This window comes from Tamandua tetradactyla, chromosome 3, assembly GCF_023851605.1.
Source record: "Tamandua tetradactyla isolate mTamTet1 chromosome 3, mTamTet1.pri, whole genome shotgun sequence".
Taxonomy (NCBI): domain Eukaryota; kingdom Metazoa; phylum Chordata; class Mammalia; order Pilosa; family Myrmecophagidae; genus Tamandua; species Tamandua tetradactyla.
In genome coordinates, this window is record NC_135329.1 from 30,379,316 (window position 1) to 30,406,757 (window position 27,442).

Sequence of the window (27,442 nt, forward strand, 5' to 3'; positions counted from 1 at the left end):
TGGTTGGGGTTTGGCAAGTTATGATACGTAGCAATGTCTGACTGAAGTTTACCTAAGAGTGACCTCCAGAGTAGCCTCTCATCTGTATTTGAACTCTTCCAGCCACTGATGTTTTATTTGTTATACTTCTTTCCCCCTTTTGGTCACAATGGAATTGTTGATCCCATGGTGTAATCCTGGGACTTCATCTCCCAACTGCCAAGGAGACTTTCACCCCTGGATGTCATGTCCCACATATGGGGGAGGGCAATGATTTCACTTGAAGAGTTGGTCTTAGAGAGAGTGAGGTTACATTTGATCAACAAAAGAGGTCCTCCAGAAGTAATTCTTAGGCATACCTATAGATAGGCTAAGTTTCTCCACTGCCTATGTAAGCTTCACAAGAGTGAGCCTCAAGATCAAGAGCTTGAAAAAATGTTAATTAGGTACAAAATTAATTAATTAATTAATTTGTTGATTGATTGATTGACTAGAGCACTTCCTAATATAACTTATATGGACAGGTTAGTTGAACACCATAAGTACTTGGAACCTTGAATAAGGCATAAGATTTTGTAGTTTGTCCAATATGATACCCCAATAAATTCCAGAGTCATTTGAACAATGAATAAAGAATTATTTACAAAGTCCCCTTGGGGGAATGGCAAGAAAGGCGGAAAATTCAGCTTCCCCATTTGGAGAATTCCTGATATTCTCACAAGCGATGGGGCCGACCAAATCAATAGGCTGAGCCCTCAATCTTGGGGTTTGTTCATATGAAACTTATCCCTGCAAAGGATAGGCTAAGCCTTCTTAAAATTAGACCTAACAGTCACCCCCCAGAGAACCTCTTTTGTCGCTCAGATGTGTCCTATCTCTCTTTCAACCAACATGGCAAGCAAACTCAGGGCCCTCCCCCTTTCTATGTGGGACATGACTGCCAGGGGTTTAAACCTCCCTGGCAACGTGGGACAGAAATCCTAGAATGAGCTGGGACTCAGTATCAAGGGATTGAGAAAACCTTCTTGACTAAAAGGAGGAAGAGAGAAATGAGACAAAGTAAGGTTTCGATGGCTTAGAGATTTCAGAGGCAAGAGATTATCCTGGAGGTTATTCTTATACATTATATAGATACCCACTTCTTAGTTTAAGGTATATTACAGAGACTAGAGGGAAGTGCCTGAAACTGTAGAGCTGTGTTCCAATAGCCTTATTTCTTGAAGATGAATGTATAATGATATGGCTTTTGCATTGTAACCATGTGATTGTGAAAACCTTGTGTCTTATGCTCCTTTTATCTGTGGTATGGACAAATGAGTAAAAAAATATGGATTAAAAATAAATAAATAATAGGGGGAGCAAATGTTAAAACGAAATAAAACAAAAAATCAAATGGCCATTGTTTCTTGACGATGATTGTATGAAGATATAAAATTTACAGTGTACTGTGTGAGTGTGAAAACCTTGTGTCTTATGCTCCCTTTATCTAGTAAAAAATACGGATAACCAAAACAAATAATAGGGTAGCAAAGGTTAAAATACATTAGGGAGATGGAAATAATAGGGGTCAATGAGAGGGAGGGGTAAGGGGTATGGTATGTATGAGTTTTTTCTGTTTTCTTTTTATTTGTTTTTCTTGAGTGATGCAAATGTTCTAAAAAATGTTCATGGTGATGAATATACAACTATGTGATGATATTGTGAGCCATTTATTGTACACCACTTATGGAATGTTTGTATGTTAAGAATGTTTGAATTTGTATGTTGTTTATCAATAAAAACATTTTAAAAAAAGAAAAAGATCAAGGGTTTGGCCTATTGATTTGGGTGTCCCTAAAGTTTGACACAGTATCAGGGGATTCCCTGATGGTAAAATTTAATAGTTCCATATTTTTTACTCCCATCCCTCAAGGGACTTTGCCAGTACTCTTTGATTATCTGCTTAATATATTCTAGGATGTACAGTTATTACATTAAGCTATTCAGGATTAAAAACCCTCATTCTTATTCTAAGTTCCCTATGTTTCAGTTGTTCAAATGAACTATACAGATAGGTTGAGTTAGATTATGTGGCACAGAAAATTTAGGTTCTAGACAAAATAATCCTTTATTCCTTTGGTCTAAAAGAGTAGGTGTGGTTCTAAAATATAGGCAGTGTCTTCCTTACCCCTTTGTTCTGAATTACTTTAATCCTGGCCTGATTGACTTCGTTCTTAATTGAGTTTTTAAAAAACGTTTTTATTGAGAAATCTCCACACACATATAGTCCATACATGGTGTACAATCAGTGGCTCACAATGTCATCAGGCAGTTGTGTATTCATCACCATGATTATTTTTAGAACATCACTCCAAAAAAAAGCTCATACATCCCATACCCCTTAGCCCTCTCATTGACCACTGGTTTTTCAGTCTACCCATTTGTCTTTACCCTTTATCCCTATTATTTATTTATGTTTTTATCCTTATTATATTTTTTAGTTTACTGTCCATACCTTGGATAAAAAGAGCATCAGACACACAAGTTTTTCACATTCACACGGTCACATTTGTGATCTTTCTCTTAGACAGGAGTTGATAAACTATGGTTGACACACCAGATCTTGTTTGCCACTTGTTTTTGTACAGCCCCCAAGCTAAGAATAATTTTACATTTTTAAATGGTTATGAAAATCAACAAAAGAATATTTTGTAATGTGAAAATTATATGAAGTTAAAATTTCATTTCTCATAAATAAAGTGTTAAAGGAACACAGGCTTTCTCATTTGTTTACATTTTGATTAGGGCTGCTATAGTATCTCACTTCTTTTGCATCATTGACTAAGAAACTTAGTCCCTAAGTTAAGTCCCTAAGGATATAATTAGAAATTAATATAATTTCTAATTATATCCTTTAGAAATAAGCTTTAAAATAAGCTTTAGGATTTGTATCTAATCTGACTGGTTTGCATGTTAGACTCATTTTTTTTTCAGGGTGTTCTTACTCAAATGAAAGTCATATAGTTAACTGTTTAATCCTTTCTTTTGTTTTTTTATTGGCAGACCATTTATTACCTACTCTCAGTTATCTAGCAGTAATGGGAAAAATGTTTTGAAAGCAAATGGAGATTTAGGTAAGAATAAAATGTGCTGTATCTTAGTACAGTACTGCATGTAAAACACATTGACCCTATCAGAAATGTTGAGTGTGAATCAAAATAATGAGTACCTATGATCCTATCATTTCTGAAAATCTCATTTTTTTTTTTTTTAGTTTTCAAAGGCTTTATTTCTGAATGTACATATGATTTTTAATAAATACTTAAAAAGCAAAATTAATATTAATAAAGTACAATCAACAATATAAGATAAAGCGCTAATTTATCTTAACCTTATTATTCTGGATAAAACTCTGGGAAAACAATGGCTTTACAACATTTTAGAAGGCACAATAACACCCACTGGTTGCAAAGATCCCCTTTTCTTTCTATCCATTTGCTTCTCTTCAAGTTTTCAAAATGATTTGACAATCCTTTCCACGCCATTGAGGTAAAAGCTTCCAAATTTATCTTTAAAAGAAGTTCAGTAATTGGGTTCAGGTGACTTTATGAAAACAATTCAGGCAACCAAGCACTTTCAATTTCAGGCACCGAAGATAGCCAATTTTCTGAAAATGGAAGACATTTGACCATTGAACAAGAACCAAGTCCAGAAACTGAATCTTTGGAAATCCAGTTTGAACTTTTACAGTTATATTTAGGTGTTTTCTGTTTCGTTGCAGTGATCATGTTGTCTAAGTTGAACTCCTTCTTAATTAAACATTTATCAGTTCTCTGTTTGTCATGTTTTGGTTTCCTTCTCGGTAATTCCTTCTGATCAGGGGAATTACGGACAGCAAGGCATTTCCTCAGAACCAGGGCTTGGGATCGAAGCATATCTGAAAAAAATATTTTTTTGGTGGTAGGAGGAACCCATTCATCGACATCAGTTTTAAGACAGTGGTTCAAAACCTCTGGCTGTGTAACACTAGATATTGTAGGGTTTCTGGATCTCTGGCTGAGTGGTTTTTTATTTTTTGGACAGCTTGGGGTAGACTGCTGTGTATCATTTTCAGAGGAAATCCTTGCTTTTTTATAGTTGCATCAAGATCTGAAATCTCTAATTTTTTTAAAGCTCGTTTTATCGGGTGAATTCTTGTTTGGTGAAATCGTGCAATTGGAGTTGACTGTGAATATGGAATAAAGTCTTGGCTATCTACAAAATCATATTCTGAATCTGACTGAAAATGAAGTGGTGAAAAACATGTTTGTGGATACACAGTGGCAGATACACTTTGCAAGGATAATTTTTGTGAAGACAGGTTAGAGTTTTCAGAAAGTGATCTCAATGAAAAATCAGATATTGCAGGATGACTTTCTGCTGAAGATGTTTCCCACTATAAGATAATATCCTGTGATTGCTTTGTAATTTCTGTTGCAACATTCACTTCTTTAGTATTAACATCAAAGAGATCAGCAGAAGCATTGTAGCTACCTTCTTCATGACCAACAGAAAAGCTGCATGTTAAGTTATTATTGACAAGTCCATAAGGCACATCTTTCAATGTATTTGGACCATTATAAATAGCTTCTAAAGGATATGTAAGTTCCCTGCAAATTGTAAAACTGTCATTTTGGTTCTTTAGCCACCTATAATGTTTATTTTCTAAGCTGCTAAGGTCACAGACATCATCATACTTCCTAGAACAAAAAGTTGTCAACTTTTCACTTATTTCTGAAAGTGATTTTTCTCTACATCCATTCAAACATTTGATATTGAGACAGGGATGGTTGCTCTCTGAAGTACTGGATCTGGGTGAAATTTTAGCCCTATGTGCTTGGTTTCTGGTAATTTGCAAATCTTTTGAAGATGGAAAGAGAGGTGACAAATATGCATTTCGCAGAAAATATTCAGAAATTTCTCTTCCTTTACTACTTACAGAGACAGTCTCTCCTATGTTATCTGGTTGTGAATTCTTTTTAGCACCAGGACTTGGATTTGTTTCCCAGCTGGGAAGGAAGTAATCTTTGCTAGAATTTATTTTGACTGTTGCTTGTGATGATCTCAGAGCTATAGGGGGTGTTTACAGGGCTCCAGCAGTTCTCTGGAGAGTCAAAGATAACCTGCTGTGGTTTGTATATAATTTTTCAATATCATTATTTAGATCACATTTCCTATTACTGGCATCTGTCTGGGTTACAGCAGCCTCACTTTCAATAACTTCCAAAAACTTGTTCAGGCTTTCAGAGAATGGCAGATCATCCCAAATCTCAGGGTCACAATCCTGCAAATCACCAGCTAGGTCTTCAAGTCTGAGTGATGAAGATGGCCACACAGATCTCTCCTGAATACCAGTAAGGGTATCTACATTATGATGTTGGTGACATGCTAGCTCAGGCTGAGAATACCTATTTTTAATTTCCTCTGTACTGTGGAAGTACTTTGCACCGCTTGGTTCAAGAAGCGTTTGCATTTTCAAAGGGAAGGAATTTGAGTCAGTAACATTGATTTCATCATAGCTGGTATGAAATGCACTCAGCTGATTAGCTTGTAAGCCAAGTTCTTCATCCAACTTTTCTGTTTGACTCTTTTTATCCATATATGAAACAAGGCTCCATGAACCCTGAATAGGATCAAGGCAGCTACTAGAACCAGTGGCCACTAAAAAGGAGTTGTATTTTATGTTCTGGTGAACAGTACCAAAGGCCTTGCTTTGTTCTGATGCCGAAAAATCATAATCTGTTAGATGTGAAACAACGGAAGTGAGTTCAGAAAATCTCATTTTTATAATCCCTTCTCTATTCTGTTCCCCATTGTTGCCTCTTTTTTTTTGTCTTTCTAATGACGAGCATCTTTTATTTCAAAGAATTATTTTTAGTTTGGTCACTATACAGTCTGTATTTTAAAAATGAACAGCATGGCTTTTCTCAATGATTCTTTTTGGTGACCTTCATTTTTAGTTTTAGATAGAATAAATGAAAGGTTAAAAACAATTAAAACTCTATTTACTGGTGATAAGGGGAAGTTTATTTACTTAAGTGAAACACAAACATTTTGTTTTAGTTGTTAAAGCTGCCAAAATGCAATATGCCAGAAGTGGAATGGCTTTTTAAAAGGAAATTATTAAGTTGCAAGTTTACAGTTCTAAGGCCTTGAAAATGTCCACATTAAGGTGCCAGCAAGAGGTTACCTTAATTCAAGAAAGGCTGATGCCATCTGCAACACCTTTGTCAGCTGGGAAAGCATGTGGCCGGCTGGCATCTGCTGAGGTCTTTGGCTTCTGGACAACTCTTTCAGCTGAGAAGTCCCCTGGCGAGGGTCTACTAGCTTTCTCTCCTGGCGTCTTGTTTCATAAGACTTCCCCAGGTGCGTTTTCCTTCTGAATCACCAAAGATCTGTGTGGCTCTGAAGCTTTTTCCAAAATGGTTCCCTCTTAAAGGACACTAGTAAACAACCCCACCTTGAATGGGTGGAGATACTTCTCCTTGGAAATTACCTAAGCAAAAGGTCCCACCAACAACTGCATGGGCCACATCTCCTTGGAAACAATCAAAAAGATCCCACCCAACATTATTGAATTAGAATTAAAGAATGTGGCTCTTCTGGGGTATACAGCAGTTTCAAACCAGCACATAATTCATCAATCATTTTTTGAATAACGATTTGTTTGCTTACAATAAAATGGATCTTAATTTAATTTCAGTTGCCTTCTAAAAAATCTGGTAAAACACTTAACAATTTTATATTTAAATATGGAAGAATTTTGTGACCTCATTGAGATAAATACACACACACAGAGACGTACATAGTCATTTAGAAAGTTGATTGATTATTACATTTAATATCTTTCTAATGTTTGGATTTTAATTTGGGTCTAAGAGAATGCCTCTGCAGGTAAATCATAATGCTTTTAGCAACCATATTATAACTTATTACAGATCTAGTTGAAGAAACATAGTTCAGTTTAATTCTTAATTGCCTCAAGTAAGTATTCTAAGATAAGGTTTATTACCATGAATTCAGCAATCTATTAAATTTTTTCAATAGTGATATTTGTGAGGCAGAGACCAGTCGCCAATCAGACATGTAGAAAAGTAAAAATTCCCACTGAAACAACTACTATAAAGAAGAAATGCATGGTGCTATGCATGCCAGTAATAGGACAGTTTGGCCTAGTCCAGTGAAGAATTACCAGACAAAGTCTCTGCAAACACTGAATTAGCAAATACTGAATCATTGCTCACTTAATGTGTATTGTTGATTTGTTAACAGTGAACTCATAGCCAACAGCACTATAATTCATGCCTGAATGAAGCTTATCTAAAACATGTAGCCCCTCTGAAAGGTACACCACAGCCTTATTATGCCTACGAACACTAGCCAGCACTTCAGTACTATGCTTAGGGGCCATTTTAAATAGCAAAATTTTCAAGCAAAAGCAAAATGTGAAAAAACAGAACCCTAAATATGCCATACAAAAAAGGACACTTGTTTACCATATGAGAGCTGCAAACGAGAGGGCAAAACATTACCTTGTTCAATCTCAGCTGAATACATGCACGTTAGCCTCTCTGCACATGTTCATGAATGAATATGAAAGCATTACAAGTATTGATTTTGGAGCTACAAAAAATTTTAGTGAGTAGTTGAATTTGCATGTATGAAATCTGCAGGATGGACTGTAGAAGGACCTGAAAGAAGACTACCACTATGATTAAAGAAATTTGAGACGCGTGATACCAAATGATGCCAGAAATATTGGATGGAGTCGTATCACCTATACCTTTTGAAACATGTTCTGTGGAGATTGTTCATTATCCTAAGAACAGTAAAACAAATGAACTATTTTACGAGAATTGAAGGGTATGTTTTGAAAATCTCCTTCTGGTTGCTCTTTAAAGAATGATTGTGGGAAGGGAAATGAGGACGCTAAAATCAATATGGTCTGACCAAGTAAAGGTGACGGTAACCTGTACTTGGATGGTAGGGATGGTGGTGTTGATGGCTATTGATTATTGATAGAGACAAATGACAGATTACAAAAATATTTAGGGGGTTAGATTGTCTGGATTTTGAATTGGATATGGGGAGGGAGAGAATTTGGGGTAATTAGTGAAGGTTCTCCAGAGAAACAGAATCATTGTATATTTGTGTGAGTGTGTACACATAAACATATATTTGCATACATAAATATAAGAGATATGCAGTTGACCCATGCAACTGTGTGGGCCCACAAGTCCAAACTTCGTAGGCAGGCTTCAAACTGGAAAACTGATGTTCCCCAGAGGATGCTGGGTGGCTTGAAATTCTGATAAGAACTAGTGCTGAAGTTGAGGCAGAAATTCTTTCATTAATTAGTTGAGACTACCCACGTTGCTCAGAGCAATCTCCTGAGTGTAGATGCAGTCAGTTATTATAGATGCAAATCCCATCTACAAAGTACCTTCACAGTAACAAGTGGGCCAATGAACTGGACACTGACTATATACTGGCCAAGTTAACACATGAAATTAGTATCACATGTATCACAAATAACATCAAGGTTCGGGTTTTTACAGTCTTGATGGTGGGTACTGCCATTTACTGAGGTTGGGAAAACTGAAAAGAGTTGTTTTTGTTTGGTGTATTTATTTGAGGAGGAAGAACATTCATAGATTCCTGGATTTGTTTGAGTTTGAGGAGGAGTTGGGTATACCTCTCTTGAGTTCCGAGGTGAAATCTGAATCAGAGAATTAAATTTGTGAGGCCCACTCTGTCTACCCATAGTCGTGCCCTGCCCCCATACTTCTTACTATGCCTTTTTTTTCTGCCTGCAAACTGCATGCCATTTACTTGTTGAGCATGTTTATTGTATATAATATGCTCCAAATCGTGACAGCTCCAGAAACGTGAGGATTTTTTTGCCTGCTCACTCTGTATCCTCTAGAAAACAGTGCTTGGCACTTGGTAGTCCTTCAGTAAATACTGAGTGTTGCGCAGATGAAGGGGGGTGAGATAGGGAGTGTAGGGGTCAGCTTAAGATAGGAAGAAGGCTCTTTCAGTATTTTTCACAGGAAGAAAGCTTCGTGTGAGTGCGGTTGTGGTTTTTGGTTTTTGCTTTTTGTTTTTGCATTTCTTGCTGGGAAAATGTGGAAGTATTTGCCTGATGATTATTTCTTCTCTCAAGTTGAAGACAGGGTCCTATGCTCAGAGCAAGAGAGAGGAGTGTCAGAGGATTAAGGAAAACAGAAAAGATTTGCAGTAGTTTTGGGGGATTGTGGAAGAATCGGAATGAATTATCCAGAGAAATTTAGGATTTTGTTCTTGGTGACGTTTGGGATCAGTAATGAATTAATAATGCAACCAACTTGCCTTTTTGAGAACTTTCTATAGTAGGTGCATTGCTGCACAGGTGTAGTTATGTATGTGTGGTGAAAGTGGCTAATAATAGGAGATCTGAATTATTAATTTTGGTGAACAGTTTTGGATGATGATCAGAGTCTAAGATTTTATCTTAGCGGTGGATGGTTAAATTGGTGTGAAGAAGAATATCACTGGAGATGGGATTCTCCATTGCATATTCTGTTGGGAAAGTAGCTATCTTGGATATGAAAGTTACATAGGATGATGACATGATAAGCTGAGTGCCAGAGACTTGGGCAAATGGGGAAAGAATGACTTGGAGTTTAGGAAGTGACGGCAGTCAGGAGGCAAGAGAAAGAAATAAAGCTAAGAGGGCTTGAATTTCAAAGTGGATTTTATTGTTTTTTAAAATGATGGTGGAAGAGGAACCAAGGCAATCTATTTTTTCTACCTAGTCCTGAGATACCTCGAGTATGAGGGAGAAATAACAACAAAAAGAAAACATAAAATAACAGCCACCATACAAATGAGCTGCAAGGAAGTATTATATTCAGCGGAGAGCCAACTTTATTTTAAAGTAAAGGAAATCAAATTCAGAGAAAAGTTGGAAGATATAATTTGCTGGTTATTAATACTGTGTCAAAGGCACTTTATAATAGTTTGGGAGAGTGAATTGGCAAGAAAGTAACATCATTATGGGAACAGACCTTTAATAAAAGGACTAAAGGCATTATGGTCTTTAATTTTAGCAGCTTTTTTTTTAATTGAGGTGAAATTCACTTAAAATGGACTATTTGAAAATGTCCAGTTCTGCGACATTTAGTACATTCACAATATTGTACAACCATCACCTCTGTATAGTTCCAGAATGTTTTCATCACCCCCAAAGGAGACCCTTCACCATGAAGCATTCACTCCCCATTCCCTTCTCCCATTAACAGTCTTTTGGAGAATGCTGGACATTGGTCCTACTGGTGAGGAAATATGTCTCCCTTGGCTAGGGAGATGGTGGGCTTAGAAGATATTTTATGGGATTAGTGACAGAATCTGAATAGGCTGCTGTTACTTCAAACTCAGATATGTCTGAAACCAGGCTGTCACTAAACACAGCCCCTCCACTTCTGTACTTAGGAAAATGATGGTATAATTGAGAGAAATTTGTTAAGTAACTGAAGCTTAACCATAGCCTTTTTACATTCTTCTGCATGTTCACTGTAGTCTTATACATTTCTTTTTTTCATCTCTATTTCCACTGCTGTTGCATTAACATGAGTCTTTATTAGCTTATACCTGAACTTTCATTGCTACTCTTGCTGTCTCCAGTTTCTTTATTCTCTGATGGTGGAGTAATCCATTTTAAACAGAGAAACTGCTGATATATATTTATAGCCAGAGACTCAGGATCTCTCCACCCTTTTCTTACAGTTGTGTTAGTGATCAAATGAGATAGGTGAAATTATTGTACAGATTATCAATTGTTATTAAAGTTAGAAGGCTTTATCCTTTTCCTTCACTTGCATCTTTACCAACCTTCTGTTCTAGTCAAACAGATCTAGTTAGCATCTTTAAGCAATACTTTTTTCTTCCTTCACATTTTTGTTACAGCAATTCCACATATCTAATTGTTACTACCTTTTGGAAATCTTCATTTCCAAATCTTCATTTATCTGAGTCTCAGTGATTATTCACGTCTTTGAATCAATTCAAAGAAAACATTCAAAGAGCAGAGGTGGAGCGTATATTGTTTCTACTACTCATTTGGCATGTAGTTTATTCTTCCTTAAATTATTGCTTGCTTTTGTTTTTTTTTTAATATATTAAAAATAACTAACTTCGAAGCAACAATATTCTGTGATAGCTACACCTGATCACTGACAATCTTTCTCAAATATGTCATTATAATTTTTTTCATTTAATAAAAGTACTACATTCTAGATCTTCTAAAAATTTTCAGGTACTTGTTATTATTACACACTATTGTTATACACAATTTCAGAAATAGGCAAAATTTGTGTCAACTCCCAGATACACCTTGAAAATTTTTTGTGTCAGTTCCCTTCCTTTTTCCTAACATTTGCTAGTTTACTTCAGTTTTCTTCTCAGCTTGCTACTTTTGGTTAGTCCACAAAATTTATTTTTGTCACCTCAATGCTTACCATCTTAGTGCTCTCTCTTTTTCCTTCCTAAAAGTAGAAAATAATTCTTTTCTTGGCAGACAAGTTGTAAAACCTTAGAGGGTAGATAACATGTTACCCAGCACCTAACTCTGGGTATCATGAATATAAATTATGATATAATACAATATTGAGAGGATTACCAGAAAGCCTTTTAGGAAATATTTGCCTATCCCTGTCCTCCTATGCCTTTTTTAAGTTTGTGGCAGGAACATTGATTTTCAGTATAAAATTTTAATTGAAAATGGTGATTTTTTTTTGCGTTTGACCTCATATTAACTTACACATCTCCTTGCATGTGAGGGGATTCAAAGCTAGATTATTTTTCAATACCTAATATATTCCACATGATTTCATAAAACAATTGTGAAAAATTATAGAGTGGAAAGTCTCTCTATTCCTCATCCACCTAGTTTCTTCCAACATACCACCTCTGTTTTTAGATTGTTATATCCTTTCAGTATTTCTCTATGCATATACAGGCAAATGCAAATACATATTCTTATTTTCACTTCTTAGAGAAAGGTAGCATATTGCATATGCTTTTCTATGCCTTATTTGACATACTATATATAGTGGAAGTTTTTTCATGTCAGTACATTTGGAAATTCTTTCTTACACTTGCAAAGCATTCCATTATATGGATGTACTATCGTTTGGTTAAATAGCCCTCTGTTGCTCATCCCATTAAGATTTGGCTAGGGTGGACACCACCATATTTTTCTATAATTGTGCTTTTAATTTCTTAAAAGAGTCATAGCCAAAGTAATAGCAATATGGGAAATAACAATGATCATCAAATTTGTGTTTTTTATGTAGCTGGTATAGCAGATTTAAATGAAATCCAAGTAAGATCAGACATGTTGAATACCTATCAAATATTGTAAAAATATTTATTCTCAAAAATTATAACAACTTTTAAAGATGAAAATATTTGAAAGTGACTCTAAAATAGAAATTTCTCTTTGCCCTGGTGAAAAATAACATACAAGTTTTGTTTATCATGTTAAATGGAGACTGTTTTCATGAGTTGCTTCAGGAAATTGGTTTGAGTTCAGTCCTTAGAAATTCCAGTACACAAAGTGTTATAAATCCCCAACTGGATCCCTAGTAATTAAAAGCTTCCAATAAACAGTATTATTTTGAATAGCAGAATCATAGTGGACAATATGTGGAGAAAAGCATAAGTTTTTAGTTTTGTGTTTAGAGATCCAACTGAGATCTAAAATTTAAAGTAGGACCATGATTGGACTACAAACTATGTTTCTAGAAACTGCAAAAAAGAGGGAAGCCAGAGTCAAGAAAGGAAGGAGAAAGAGAGAGCGCTAAGATGGTAAGCATTGAGGTGACAAAAATAAATTTTGTGGACTAACCAAAAGTAGCAAGCTGAGAAGAAAATTGAGATGAACTAGCAAATGTTGGGAAAAAGGAAGGGAACTGACACAAAGAATTTTCAAGGTGTGTCTGGGAGTTGATACAAATTTTGCCTATTTCTGAAATTGTGTATAACAATAGTGTGTAATAATAAGTACCTGAAAATTTTTAGGAGATCTAGAATGTAGTACTTTTATTAAATGAAAAAAATTATGACATACTTGAGAAAGATTGTCAGTGATCATGTGTAGCTATCACAGAATATTGTTGCTTTGAAGTTAGTTATTTAGTAACCAAAGTATTAAATTAGCAAGAACACAATTCCTGGTCATTCCTGTTAAATACAGTTTACTGTAAATGATTGTTGATGAGATCACTTGAAACACTTCAAATGATTTTAACGGTTAGTTGATTCCTGGGTAATACTGTTAGGTTTAGCTACTCGTAGATGCTTTTTATGTTTTTCACTTAAGTAATTTCATTTATTTGAATATAAATGATTATCACATTTTTGGGTCCAAGGTAGTAAATTTCATTTATGGAATGCCTTTGAAACTAGATTCTATTTTGCTTTCAGCTGCTAACCTGCCTACAGAAAGCTCTGTGACTGTGTGCATGTTTATGCATGCATTTATTTGGCCATTCAATAATACCGAGTACTACTTTGTGAGTAGTACTATAGTAAGATACAGAAAAGAAATGCAGTTGCTGTGCTACTCTATGAACTTACATACAACTCTTAATTCCATGATGTCACGTTTCCAATAGCTCTTCACTATTCTCAGATTCAGGTTGCAGTGTGAAATCTCCCCATACCTGGAAAAGTTATCATATTACATAGTGTTATAAGACTTAAAAAGTAAAACTTTTCAGATGTACGGTGTTTGTAGCAGGGTTTTTTCAATAGATTTTCTGCTTCACCACTATTCTCATATTCAGTATATTCTCATGAGGATAGAGCATCTGTCATTACAGTGTGTTTCTGCCTGTCATTCCATCATACGTGACAAATGCTTCTGGTGTTTCCTTTGGGCACAGGTGGAAATCCTTCTACAGGGAAAAAAGTTACTTTAACCTGTTCAGACTGTGAGCCTGAGGAAATGAAATGGATCCTTTTCTTCCTAGTAATATTGGAAATCTCCCACAGAATTCATTCTGATTCTTGTTTCTGGTTTCTTTGGGAAAAATACCCTTCCTTTATGTACCCATCTCCTAACTTTAATACACAAGAAGGTGTTTTAGCTAGATGGATTTGTATGTTGTGTACAATTTTGATCGCTGTGATGTGAATAGCTTTTCTTCACTATTTTTGATTGAAAGAGTTGACATTATTTAAAGAAGCATTCGTTATTCACTGGATTTTTTTTTCACTAGTGAGCCTACTATTTGCAGTGTTATTTTCATGTGAAACTGATGGAAGGACCATTCACAATTATAAAATATATGCCCATGTACTGATCAGTTTAGGAGTAATGTATGGATTAGTTTCCTAATAGTTATATATCTCACATAACAGTGACTTGTAAATGTAAAAAAAGTTAAATTTATTGCTCTGACTGAAAACTGTAACTCTACTGAAAACTGAGCTATATCTGATTTTTGTCTTTTATTATACATTTGAGCTTATTCAATAATCTCAAATTACTTGGGATTCATATTGCCAATCAGATTTGAAAGAGGGGTTCGAAATATAAACTGCCAGTCAAGCCCCAAACCAGATAGCCACAGTAGTAGGTGTCTAGCTCTTCTTTTTGCTGATATTTATTAATCAACTAACACTGGGCAAACCTTTATCTGAATGTCATTTATAGATACCTCCTTTCTGTCAAGTTAAGACATGTTATACCTGAATGCTTGAATGTTTTTCTTACCAAGTGTGACATAATTATTCTGTTGTTTAGTTCAGATTCTCTAAGAAATAGATGGCCACACCTTAAATAAAAACTGCGTTTTCAAAAGGTCTTATTTATAATGACTTCACACCTACTAGAATGAGAACGAAGACCAACAGCATACCCAAAGTGGGGTATATCGTTCAGTCCACCACATCTTCTTTTCTTAAATTTGTGGATTTTAATATAGGACTAATAATATTTCCATTGACTTTAATATTCCTTATGTTTTTCCTTCATTAACTCCTTAAAAGGAAAAATCTTTTTGTCTGTTTTCCTATCAGTACTTAGAAGTTTTAGTTAATTGCCAAGTAACTAGCAACCGCAAAATTTAATGGCTTTTAAAACAGTGACATTTTGTTCTTTCTCATGATTTTGAGGGTTGGTTAGACTACTGTCGTGCTGGTTTTCCCCACGCTTACTCATGTGGCTCCATGTAGGTGGAAGGTTGGCTGGGTTGGAAGACCCAAGATGGCCTCCCCTACATGTCTGACAATTGAAACTAACTGTTGGTTTGTGTGGCTTGGTTCTGCTCTGCATAGCTTATCAAATTCCAATAAACTTGACTGTCTTCTTTACATGGTGATCTCAGGACATTGCTCCAGGAAAACAAAAAACAAAGCTAACAGCAAAACATTTAGTTTTAAAAGTTGTATGTTCTCACTTACATCATGTTCTGTTAGTAAAGGCAAGTCCAAATCTAGCTAGATTCAAAGTCCTCTTTCCCTGGCAAGAGAAGCAAAGTTACATTGAAAAGGAGCAATTGTGACCATCTATGAAAATTGTAATCTACCACAATCTACTCTCTGGGCACTTGTTATTCCTCCCACATGCAAAATACACTCAGCCTCTGCCCAGATTCTCAAAATCTTAACTAAATCTTATCTAAGAGCCTTATTCTCCAAGCCTAAAATCTCATGGTCTTCCTTAGTTCCAGATGTGAGTACGGCTCCTGAATTCGGTTCCTCTGGTGCAACAATTCGTAATTCCAAGAAGGACTGTCATTCCCTACTTACCCACCCAACTGCACGCCCAACAGGTTTAGGATAACTGCAGTAGATACTTCCATTCTGAATGTGGAGGAGAAGGAGGCATGTATTAATCCCTGGTCTATAGCAATTATAAAATCCAGCCAGGTATGTTTTCTTTCTTTACTCCAGGGAAAGGGAATAGGTCTTAATTATGGCCCAGTTCTGCTCATGATTCCCTAACTCATTATTATCTCTTGCTCTTCACTTTGTCCTCTAAGCTTTGTACCTTGGCCTTCTGAGTCGTCCTTCCTTTTCCATTAGATAGTTGCAGTTGATAGTTTCTTGCCTGCTTTCTGCCCAGAAATCATTGGAGATCAAGCAATCTCTTTGTATTTTGAATGATCTTTTCCTCTCTTCAAGCAGCCTGGTATAACTACTATAATTTGTACCATTCCTATGTATTCATAATTTAGTGTATTCTGTTAGATAAAAACCAAACACAGTTCTTAAACTGAGAGGGCCCATTAGTAACATCTTTAATCCTCAGCTTGTTATAAGGTACACCTAGGTTAAATCTTGACACTGAGGCCATATTTTATTGGTAACAACCTGGATTTGATTTTTGTACCCAGGTTTTAATTCACATTGTGAATCTTACTGGTTGGAGAGATGGCGGATGAGAAAACATTTTTCTTTTCAACCAGTAAGTTCTAACTCCTTTATAATTGCTCTGAATTCTGCTTGAAATTTAACAACTCTCTCTTTAGTTCATTTCTGTCTTCTTATATATTTTTTTTAACTTTTTGTACTTCGTAGTATAACATATAAAAAGCAAAGAAATAAAAAAGCAAGTTTTCAAAGCACTCTTCAATAAGTAGTTACAGGACAGATCCCAGTTTGTCATGGGCTGCCATATGATCCTCTCAGATTTTACCTTCTAGCTATTCCATAATGTATGAGGCTAGAGGGCTTAAATATTTTTATCATCACAGTGGACGTTTTCCGTTTTTTTTGTGCGTGTGTGAAAAACAACATAAATACAAAAAGCTATACATTTCAAGCCATAGACCACAATTGGATTTAGAACAGATTTCAGAGTTTGACAAGGGTTACAATTCCACAATTTTAGGTTTTTACTGCTAGCCGTTCTAAAATAGCAGAGACTAAAAGAGGTATCAATTTAATGATTCAGCATTCATATTCATTTGTTAAATCCTGTGTAATTCCATCATCACCTTTGATCTTCCCATCCATCCCACTCTTAAGGGTGTTTGGGCTATGGCGGTTCTAAATTTTGATATTGAAAGGGTCTATCACTAATATGGGGTAGTGAGATGGAACTTTCTGATGTTCTGGAGAGGCTGGTTTCTGGAAAGTTACTCTAGTGCATGGAACCTTTGTGGAATCATATATTGCCCTAGATGTTCTTTAGGATTGGCTGGAATGGTCCTGGTTGGGGAAGGACAGATTATAATAGGTGGCAAGGTCTAACTGAAGCTAGCATAAGAGCAACCTCCAGAGTAGCCTCTTGACTCTATTTGAACTCTCTCTGCCATTGACACTGTATTAGTTACACTTCTTCTCCCCCTTTTGGTCAGGATGTAATTGTTGATCCCACAGTGCCAGGTCTGGATTCATCCTTGGGAGTCATATCCTACTTTGCCGGGGAGACTTTCACCCTTGGATGCCATGTCCCACGTTGGAGGCAGGTCAATAATTTCATTGCAGAATTGGGCTTAGAGTGAGGCCATATCTGAGCAAAAGAGGTCTTCCATAAGTAACTCTTAGGCATGCCTATAGGTAGTCTAAGCTTCTTTACTACCTACATAAGCTTCACAAGAGTAATGCTCATGATTGAGGGCATGGCCTATTGATTTGCAAATCCCTAAAGTTTGATTCAGTATCAGGAGATTCCCTGATGGTAATGTTTAATAGTTCTATATTCTTCTGCCCTCCATCAGGGGACTTTGCCAATACTTTTTGATTATTGCTTAATATACTCTAGGATGTTTCCATGCATTAAAATAATCTGTACAGGTTTAATGGACCTCCTTCTTATTCTGGGCTCCTTGTGTTTCAGTTTTTCAAATGAGCTATACAGATAGGCTGAATTAGATTATGCACTACAGAAAATTTCATTCCAGACCAAATAAACCTTTCTTCCATTGGTCTCAAAGAGTATGCATGGTTCTAAAATATAGACACTATTTTCCTTACCCCTCTGTTCTGAATTACTTTAATCCCAACCTGTTCGGCTTCATTCTTTCCTCTAAATATCAGGTTGTATCTATAAAACAGCCTCTCAAAATCCAGAAATGATAATCACCACTCTGGACTTGATGTGTCTGCTCTAAGAGCTTACAATCTAGGCCCCTGTTTTCTTATAAGCTTTTTCTAAAGGTGACCATACCATTCTTGTTCTTTCTTTTCTTTCTGGTTTATTTTGTCTTACCAAATGTCCCACATTTCATTCACATCATTGCTTGCCTCACGACTTTGTTCCTTTTTGTAGCCGCACAACCTTCGTTCATAAGTATGCACCATCATTTACCATTCTACTTCTCCATCCGTGCATCCTTCAGCCACCTGCATTTATCAGGCATCATGTAGAAGGCCGAAAGGCCACAGTCCATCAACATTCTCAATTTTAGATAATTTCATTGTCCCCAAGGTAAAGAAGACCAATAAACAAATCCTTGCCAAATAGGAAATCTAAACCTCCTCTTAACTTTTGTCCCTCCCCCCATTATTTCCATCTGCTGTTGCAGGTGGTCGTGCTTACGGTTTCCTTTTGGACATAACGCATAGCGTGCAATATCAGTTTTCCCCCTGGACCCTGGACTTAAACACTCTTGTACAAGGATCATATCCTTGATGTAATTCTTGTGAGAACTAATTCATATTTCTAGTGTGAACCAGTGGGACACGTAGGTCTATACAACTCCTTTCAATCTTGTTCAATTTCAGTATGGTAACGTTACTTATAGACCCACTAGAGAACCACCTTCACTCTATCTATTCCCTTACATTGGAGTTCAACTTTATTAGATAATGATTTATCCATCTCTAGCTTCTATTTATCTCTAAGTCCCCTGTATTCTGTATTATAAGCCTCTGATTATACCTTTATGCTGGTCATAAAAGTGGAATCATACAGTATCTATCCTTTTGTGTTTGGCTAATTTCACTCAGCATTATGTCCTCAAGCCTCATCCATCTTGTCATGTGCTTCAGGACATCAGTTAGTCTTATTGCTACATAATATTCCATCTTATGTATATACCACATTTTGTTGACCACTCATCTGTTGATGTACATTTGGTTTGTTACCATCTTTTGGCGATTGTGAATGATGCTGCTATGAACATCAGTGTGCAAATGTCTGTTGGTATAATTGCTTTCAGCTCTTCTGGATATATACCAAGTAGTGCTATTGCTGGGTCATAGGGCAGCTCAATATTTAGTTTCCTAAGGAACCATGAAACAGTCTTCCATAATGGCTGCACCATTATATATTCCCACCAGCAGTGCATAAGTGTACCAGTTTCTCCACATCCTCTCTAACATTTATACTTTCCTGTTTGTTTAATAGCAACCATTATAATAGGTGTGAAGTGGTATCTCATTGTAGTCTTGGTCTATGCTTCCCTTATGGCCAATGAAAATGAGCATCTCTTCATGTGCTTTTGCACCATCTGTATTTGCTCTTCAGAAAAATGCCTATTCATATCTTTAGCCTGCTTTATAATTGGATTGTTTGTTCTTTTGTTGTTGAGTTGTATGATTTCTTTGTATATACAGGAAATCAAACCATTGTCTGATATGTGATTTCCAAGTGTTTTCTCCCATTGATTTGGCTGCCTCTTCACCTTTTTGAAAAAGTCTTGAGGTGCAGAAGCATTAGGTTTTGAGGAGCTCCCATTTATCTATTTTTTTTTTCTTTTGTTTGTGCTTTGGGTGTAAAATTCAGGAAGCTACCTCCTATTACTAAGTCTTGGAGATGTTTCCCTACATTTTCCTCCAGAAGCTTTATGGTGCTAGTTCTTATATGTTGGTGTTTGATCCACTGTGAGTTAATTTTTGTGTAATTGAAAAGACTGTTTTGTCCCATTTCAGAGGATTTGGGGGCCTTGTCAAAAATCATTTTACCATAGATTTGGTGTTCTGTTTCTGCACTCTCAATTCGATTCCATTGGTCAATGTTTCTGTCTTTGTGCCAGTACCATGCTGTTTTGAATACTGTGGTTCTGTAATAGGTTTTAAAGCCAGGAAGTGTTTATCCTCCCACTTCGTTTAGAATGCTTTTAGCTATTCATGGTCTCTTTCCCTTCCAGATGAATTTGGTAATCAGCTTTTCCAAGTTTTCATAGCAGGTTGTTGGAATTTAGTGTAGTACCATGTTGAATCTGTAGACCAATTTGGGGAGAATTGACATCTTGACTATATTTAGCTTTCCTATCTAAGAGCAGGGAATGTCTTTCCATTTATTTAGATCTCCTTTGATTTTTTTTTTTTTTTTAGCAGTTATGTAGTTTTCTGTGTACAAGTACTTTATGTCCCTAGTTAAGGTCATTCCTCAGTAGTTGATTCTTTCAATTGCTGTTTTGAATGGAATTTTTTCCTTACTGACTCAGCTAGGTCATTGCATGTGTATAGAAATGTTACTGATTTTTTTTTCTTTTTTTTTTTGAAATGTTACTGATTTTTGCACATCAATTTTATATCCTGCCAGGTTGCTGAATTTGTTTATTAGCTCAAGTAACTTTGCTGTAGATTTCTCAGGATCTTCCAAGTATGGTATCATATCATCTGCAAATAATGAGAGTTATTCCTTTCCAATAAGATTCCTTTCCAATTTGAATGCCTTTTATTTCTTTGTCCTGCCTGATTGCCTCAGCTAGAACATCTAGCAAATTGTTGAATGATAGTGGTGACAGTGAGTGTCCTTGTCTTATTCCTGATCTTAGGGGAAAAGCTTTCATTCTTTCTCCATTGAGTACAAATGCTGATTGTCGGTTTTTTATCTATGCCCTTTATCATATTGAGGTACTTAACTTTGATTCTTATCTTTTGGAGTGTTTTTTTTTTTTTTTTCAGAAAAGGATGCTGAATTTTGTTGAATACGTTTTCAGCTTCAATTGAGATGATCATGTGAGTTTTCCCTTTCGATTTGTTAATGTGCTGTATTATATCGATTGATTTTCTTGTGTCAACCATCCGTGCATTCCTGGTATAAACCCCACTTGGTCATGGTGTACAATTCTTTTAACATGTTGTTGAGTTCAATTTGCTAATATTTTATTGAGAATTTTTGCATCTATGTTCATTAGGGAGATTGGCCCATCGTTTTCCTTTCTTATGACATCTTTACCTGGTTTTGGAACTAAAATGATAATTAGCTTCATAAAATGAGTTAAGTAAAGTTCCTTTTTTAGAAAAGTTTCAGCAGGATTGTTGTTAGTTCTTTTTGGAATGTTTGATAAAATTCCCCTGTGAAGCCATCTGGCCCTGGGCTTTTCTTTGTAGGAAAATTTTTGATGACTGATTGAATCTCTTTACTTGTGATTGATTTGTTGAGAGCTTCTATTTCTTCCTGAGTCAGCGTAGCTTATTTGTGTGTCTCCAGGAATTTGTCCATTTCATTTAAGTTGTCTAGTTTGTTGACGTATAGTTGTTCATAGTATCCTCTTATGATTTCTTTTATTTCTTCAGGGTGTGTGGTAACACACCCCTTCTCATTTCGGATTTTGTTTATTTGCATCCTCTTTCTTTTTTTCTTTGTCAGTCTTGCTGTGGCCCATCAATTTTATTGATTTTCTCAAAGAAGCAACTTTTGATTTTATTGATTCTATTGTTCTTTTGTTCTCCCATTCATTTATCTCTGCTTTAATCTTTGTTATTTCTCTTCTGTTTGCTTTGGGGTCAGTTTGCTGTTCTTTCTCAAGTTCCACCAGGTGTACTGTTAAGCCCTTGATTTTTGCTCTTTCTTGTTTTTTAATATAGGCATTTAGGGCAATAAATTTCCCTCTCAGCACAGCCTTTGCTACATCCCATAAGTTCTGATAAGTTATGTTCTCATTTTCATTTCATTCTCATTTTCAATCATCGATAGCTACTGATTTCTGTAGGAATTTCTTCTTTGACCCACTAGTTGTTTAAGACTTGCTATTTAATCTCCACATATTTGTGAATATTCTCATTCTTTGACGGTTATTGTGATACAGCTTGATCTCTTCGTGATCAGAGAAAGTGCTTTGAATAATTTCAGTGTTTTTAAGTTTATAAAGACCTGTTTTGTGCTCCAGCATATAATCTATCCTGGAGAATGTTCCATGAGCACTAGAGAATATATATCCTTATGCTTTGGGGTGCAATGCCCTATATATGTCTGTTAAGTCTGCTTCATTTATCAAGTTGTCTAACTTTTCTATTTCCTTGTTGAGCTTCTGTCTGGTAGTTCTATCTATAGAGGAGAGTGGTATATTGAAGTCCCCTACTATTATTGTTAAAACATGTATTGCTCCCTTCAGTTTTACCAATGTCTATTTCATGTACTTTTGAGCTCCTTGAATGGGAGCATAAACGTTTATGATTGTTATATCTTCTTGGTGAATTGACCCTTTAATTAGTATATAGTGTCCTTCTTTTTGTCTGATGATGTCTTTACATTTAAACTCTATTTTGTCTGATATTATTATAGCTATTCCTGCTTTCTTTTGGTTACAACTTGAATGAAAAATCTTATTCCATCCTTTCTCTTTCAATCTATTTGTATCCTTTTGTCTAAAATGAGTCTCTTGTAAGCAGCAAACAACTGGATTATGTTTCTTAGTCCATTCTACCAATCAGTATCTTTTAATTGGTAATTTAGTGCATTCACTTTCAGAGTTATTACTGAAAAGGCGTTTTTGAATCCACCAGCTTGTCTTTATTTTTTTTGTCAGATCTATATATTCTTTTCCTTCTTTCTCTTTGTATTCTCTGAATTACCTTTAGTGGTACTTTTCAATTCTGTACCGTCCTCCAGACCTCCGTCCCCTGTCTTTTTTTTTTTCAGCCGGCAGAACTCCTTTTAGTATTTCTTGTAGGGCCAGTCTCTTGTTGACAAATTCTTTCAGGACTGTTTGCCTGTGAAAACTTTAATCTCTCCCTAAGTTTTGAAGGACAATTTAGCTGGGTAAAGAATTCTTGGCTGGAAGTCTTTCTCTTTCAGGATCTTGAATATATCCATACCACTGCCTTCTCACCTCCACGGTGCTAGTTGAGTAGTCTGAACTCATTCTTACTTGGTTTTGTTTGTATGTAGTAGATTATTTTTCCCTTGCCGCTTTCAGGATTTTCTACTTGTCTTCAGCATTTGACAGACTGATTAGTATGAGTCTTGGAGAAGGCCTTTTTTGATTTATTCTGTTTGGGGTTCATTGGGCTTCTTTGACTTGTATATTTATGTCCTTTTTGAGGGCTGGGAAGTTTTCCCCCATTATATCCTCAACTACTCTTCCTAGTCCTTTACCTCTCTCTTCTCCTTCTGGGACATCAGTGATTCTTATATTTTTGTCCTGTGTTTTGTCTGTCATTTCCCTGAGATCCAATTTAAAGTTTTTCATCTTTTTTGCCATTTGCTGTTTTGAGTCTTCAGTGTCCGTTATCCTGTGCCCTATATCACTTATTCTTTCTTCTCTCTCTTCCAATCTAGTGTTGTGTGCCTCTAGTGTGTTTTTTATTTGGTCAACAAAGTCTTTAATCTCTGTGATATCCACTATTTTTCTATTTATTCTTTCAAATTCCTCTTTATGCTCTTCTTCTGTCTTCTTGATCTCTTTTATGTCATTTGCTCTCTTACTTGTTTTACTAAGTAGATTTGTATGCATCTTTGATTCGTTTTTCCAACATCTGGTGTTTTAATTTGGTCATTAAGCAGGGCTGTATCTGTCTGCATTATAATATGCTTAGTGATCTACTGTCTTTGTGGCATGTAAATACCTTGATTGATTTACTTTGGGAGTTGATGTCTTACAGTAGTCTAAGGCCTTGTGTTTGCAGGATGGTTATACAGCAGGGAGCAGGGTACAGGGTGGGGCACTCAGTGCGGTGATTTGTTTCAGGACAGGTTTAGGCGCAGTTTTGGGATGTTACGCAGATGCTTGTGAACGTGGGCACCCAGCAGCCAGGAAAGATGTAATTGTGTGGGTGCAGCAGTCTGGGGGCGTAAAACTGGTGTGTGCTTTTCTAAAGCATGGGACCCTTTGTGCGCATGCATAGAGCTGTGGCAGGATGTTGGTGTTTTGGCATTGTGGATTGGGGGCTGATGAATTTGGGCTGTGCAGATCAGCACTTTCTCAGAGCTGGGAAGTGTTGCTGAGCGTTGTACACATGCACAGTTCTAAACTGCTATAAACTGAAGTTCCCAGAGCTGAACAACATGATTGGGGGCCTGTGCACATGCATGGTTCTAGTAGCGCCATAAACTGATGCACAGATCTCAGGGGTGGTGGGGTGAGGCTGTACGACACTATGGGCAGGGGTCAGAGGTAGCCTGGGTATGAAGGTTAGAGCCCGCAGCCTTTATGCGCTGGCTACAGCCTTCAGGGAGCAGGGAGGGGAAGGTAGTACTCAGGAGGAGTGCAGAAGTAGTGGGTCGGGCTGCAGTTGGGGTCAGGGTATGTGGTAGGTACAAGCACTGGGGGCTGGTGGTTTGGGGGCACCTGGAGCACAGGGAACAGGAGTGGGTGATGGAATTTGGGTGCGTGGAGTGAGGGGTGAGTCGCCGATTACTGGGCCGCACTGGTGAGGGTAGCGCACCTAAGGAATGAGGCCTGTTTTAATTCCCCATCTCTGGCTCCCGTCCATGTGCTCCCATCCTTGCACTCCCGTGGGCTCTGCTCCTTCACACCTGGCTCCAGCATCCTGTCTCTCAGTTCTTCCAGCTCTGCAACAACGGCCCCCCTGTGTGATACAGAAGGCTCTTCCAGGTCATACGCACTCCCTAATCACCAAGTCATTCATCCTCCTTTTCCTTCTCTAACTTTTCCATGGAGCACGGCTGATCTTGAGGTACTCTATTCAAACATCTTCCTGGAAGTCTCTCTTGTATTTTATCACGTGCAACTTAAAAAAGAAAGACCTACTCAGCACTTTTAATATTCTGCTAGCAGTCTCTTCAGTCAGGTCCACAGTTCATTAAGTACATTTTCTGTCCTCTAAATTATCATAGATAATAGCTTTGCCAAGTGTATCACTACGTTACGTGGGTTGTCTTTTCTCTAGCCTCCTTTTATAGCCTCACTGCTCTTCCAAGCTTCACTAAAATTTCCCTCACCACTTTTCCAGCCTATGTCTGCTGCTCTGTCCCAAAGCCAGTGCTATGTGTTTTAGGTTTTTGATACAACATGGCACCCATTTCCGTAACAGTACTGTTTAAAGTAGTCTCTCTTGTGTAGCTTACTACACTCCAAAACTTAGTAGCTTAGAACATTTTTACCAAGTGAATTCTGGTTCTACCTATGAAGAATGAACAATTATAGGAATTTTCCTCCCCGCAAAAAAAAGAAAAGGTGAAAGCCAAGCAAAATATACAAAATTGATTTTTTTACATTGTACAACAGTTAAAGGAGAATTGTGATGTCTGAGAGGTGGGAAACAACCAAGTTCAGCCTCTCATACCCAACTTACTGCCTGAAGACTGTAATGTTCAGGTAACAAAGTATGGAGGGGGAGCAGAGCCCTACAATCTCACTGATAGGAAGGAGAACAGAGTTCAGGGAAGCTGACACAGTTAGAATTTGTGGGGTAGAGTTCTGGAGAGAAGGGAGGTAAGCAGAGAATGAGTTTAAGAAATCAACATGGAGGTAGATGAACACCAATCTGTACAAGCGTGTTTGAATTCCACAAGGGTAAGAACACATTCTGAGGAAAGAACAACTTCTAAGGAATTATAAGACAAATAATTCCCACAGCCTGGGGAGAGCTAGATATCGTTTTAGTTAACTTCAGTCCAAGTAGAGACTGATTGAATAAAAGGGCCTTTGGTAGAAACCCCCGAAGGGCCCCATCTGAGGAGGGATAAATTACCTAACTATAGGTAACTCTCCACTAAAACGTCTTCAAAACAAGCTTCAAAAGGATCAGATTAATCCTCAAGTAACTTACTTTTTTGTTCAAAAAAATACGCTTTAAAGAAACATCACAAAATCTAGCACTCATATTATTGGCAGTCCCTTCCAACATGTAAAAGTTAGAATGTCCATAGCCCAGATACCCCTGAAGAGTGAGAGAAAGATCAAAAGTGATGGTGGAGTTATACAGAGATGGTCAGGTGTAACAAATGAGTATGAGTCCTGAATCAGTATATCGATATTTATTTTAGTTTCCAGTACCTTAGATCATCTAAAAATAAAAACCTAAAATTGTGGAATTGTAACCCATTCAAAACTCTGAAATCTGTTCTGTAACTAATTTTTGCAGTAAACTTTGAAATTTATTGCTTTTTTGTATATGTGTTATTTTTTTATGAAAAAATAAGGAAAAGAGGTCAATTGTGATGATAAGAAAATACGTAAGCCTTCTAGCCTCCTATATTCTACAGAAACTAGAAGGAAAAATCTGAGAGGATCGTGTGGTAAGCTATGAGAAACTCTGGGATCTGTCATGTAACTACTTGTTGAAGAGTGCTTTGCAAACTATGCTTTTTTATTTCTTTGCTTTGTATATATGTTATGCTATACAATAAAAAGATAAAAGTGAAAACGAAAGCCATGTTTTTAAATCCTGATTCAGTATTTTTGAATTGGATCTTTTTGATTAAGTTGTTTCCTTGAAGCTATGGCCCACCCAGTTGTGGGTGAGACCTTTTTTGATTAGGTAATTTCAATGGAGATATGTCTCCACCATTCAAGGTCACTCACTTACTTAAAAAAGTCCTTTAAGAGGGAAGCATTTTGGTAAAACCTTCAGAGCCTATACAGATAGAGACCTTTGGAGATGCAAAAAGAAAATGCCCCCAGGTAAGCTTATGAAACAAGAAGCCAGGAGAGAAAACTATCAGGCATTGCCATGTGCCTTCCAGCTGACAGAGAAACCTTGAATGTTATTAGCCCTTTCTGGAGTCAAGTTATTTTTTTCTGGATGTCTTAGTTTGGATATTTTTATGACCTTAGAACTGTAAACTTGTAACTTACTAAATTCCCTTTATAAAAGCCAATCCATTTCTGGTATATTCCATTTCTGCTGACATTAACAAACCAAAACAACAACATAATCTACAGGATATGAAATATAATAAAAAATTACTGCATACATGAAGAAACTGTGAAAATGTGAGCTATCGCCAGGAAAAACAATAAATAGAAGCAGAATTAAAATGACAAAATACTGGACTTTGTAGACAAGATCGTTACACCTATTTGAAAATATGTTCTGTATGCTCAAGAGGGTAAAGAAAAATTAACATAATGAAGACAGAAAGGAAAAAGTATGGGAAAAGGCCCATGAAGAACTTTCTTTTCCTTTCTCTTCTTTCTTCCCCCATAGATCATTCCAGAAGAAAAAAAAATGTGAATTTGAAAATATAGCAGTATTCATTTTACTAAGTGAAGCATAGAAAGAGAAAAGTCTGGAAGAAAATGAATGAATCCTTAGTTTCCTGTAGACAGTATCAAGAAGTCTCACATGTATAATTGGATCTAGAAAGAGA

General features: G+C 36.5%; 1 protein-coding gene and 1 pseudogene across 16 annotated transcripts in view; one reads left to right on the plus strand and one right to left on the minus strand.

Moving 5' to 3' along the window:
- Window positions 1-27,442, plus strand: part of HMBOX1 (homeobox containing 1) — a 280,883-nt gene that overhangs the window by 43,978 nt on the left and 209,463 nt on the right. The window contains exon 2 of one of the 16 annotated variants that reach the window (XM_077152922.1): window positions 3,022-3,092. The exons of 14 other annotated variants lie outside the window; for them this stretch is intronic. The gene's annotated coding sequence lies outside the window, so the exon portion shown is untranslated. Of the gene's footprint in view, window positions 1-3,021; window positions 3,093-20,886; window positions 20,902-27,442 lie in introns of those variants that run through there. One more of the 16 variants, XM_077152926.1, reaches the window with a different exon arrangement.
- LOC143675524 (DNA damage-induced apoptosis suppressor protein pseudogene) lies at window positions 3,564-5,779 on the minus strand (annotated as a pseudogene).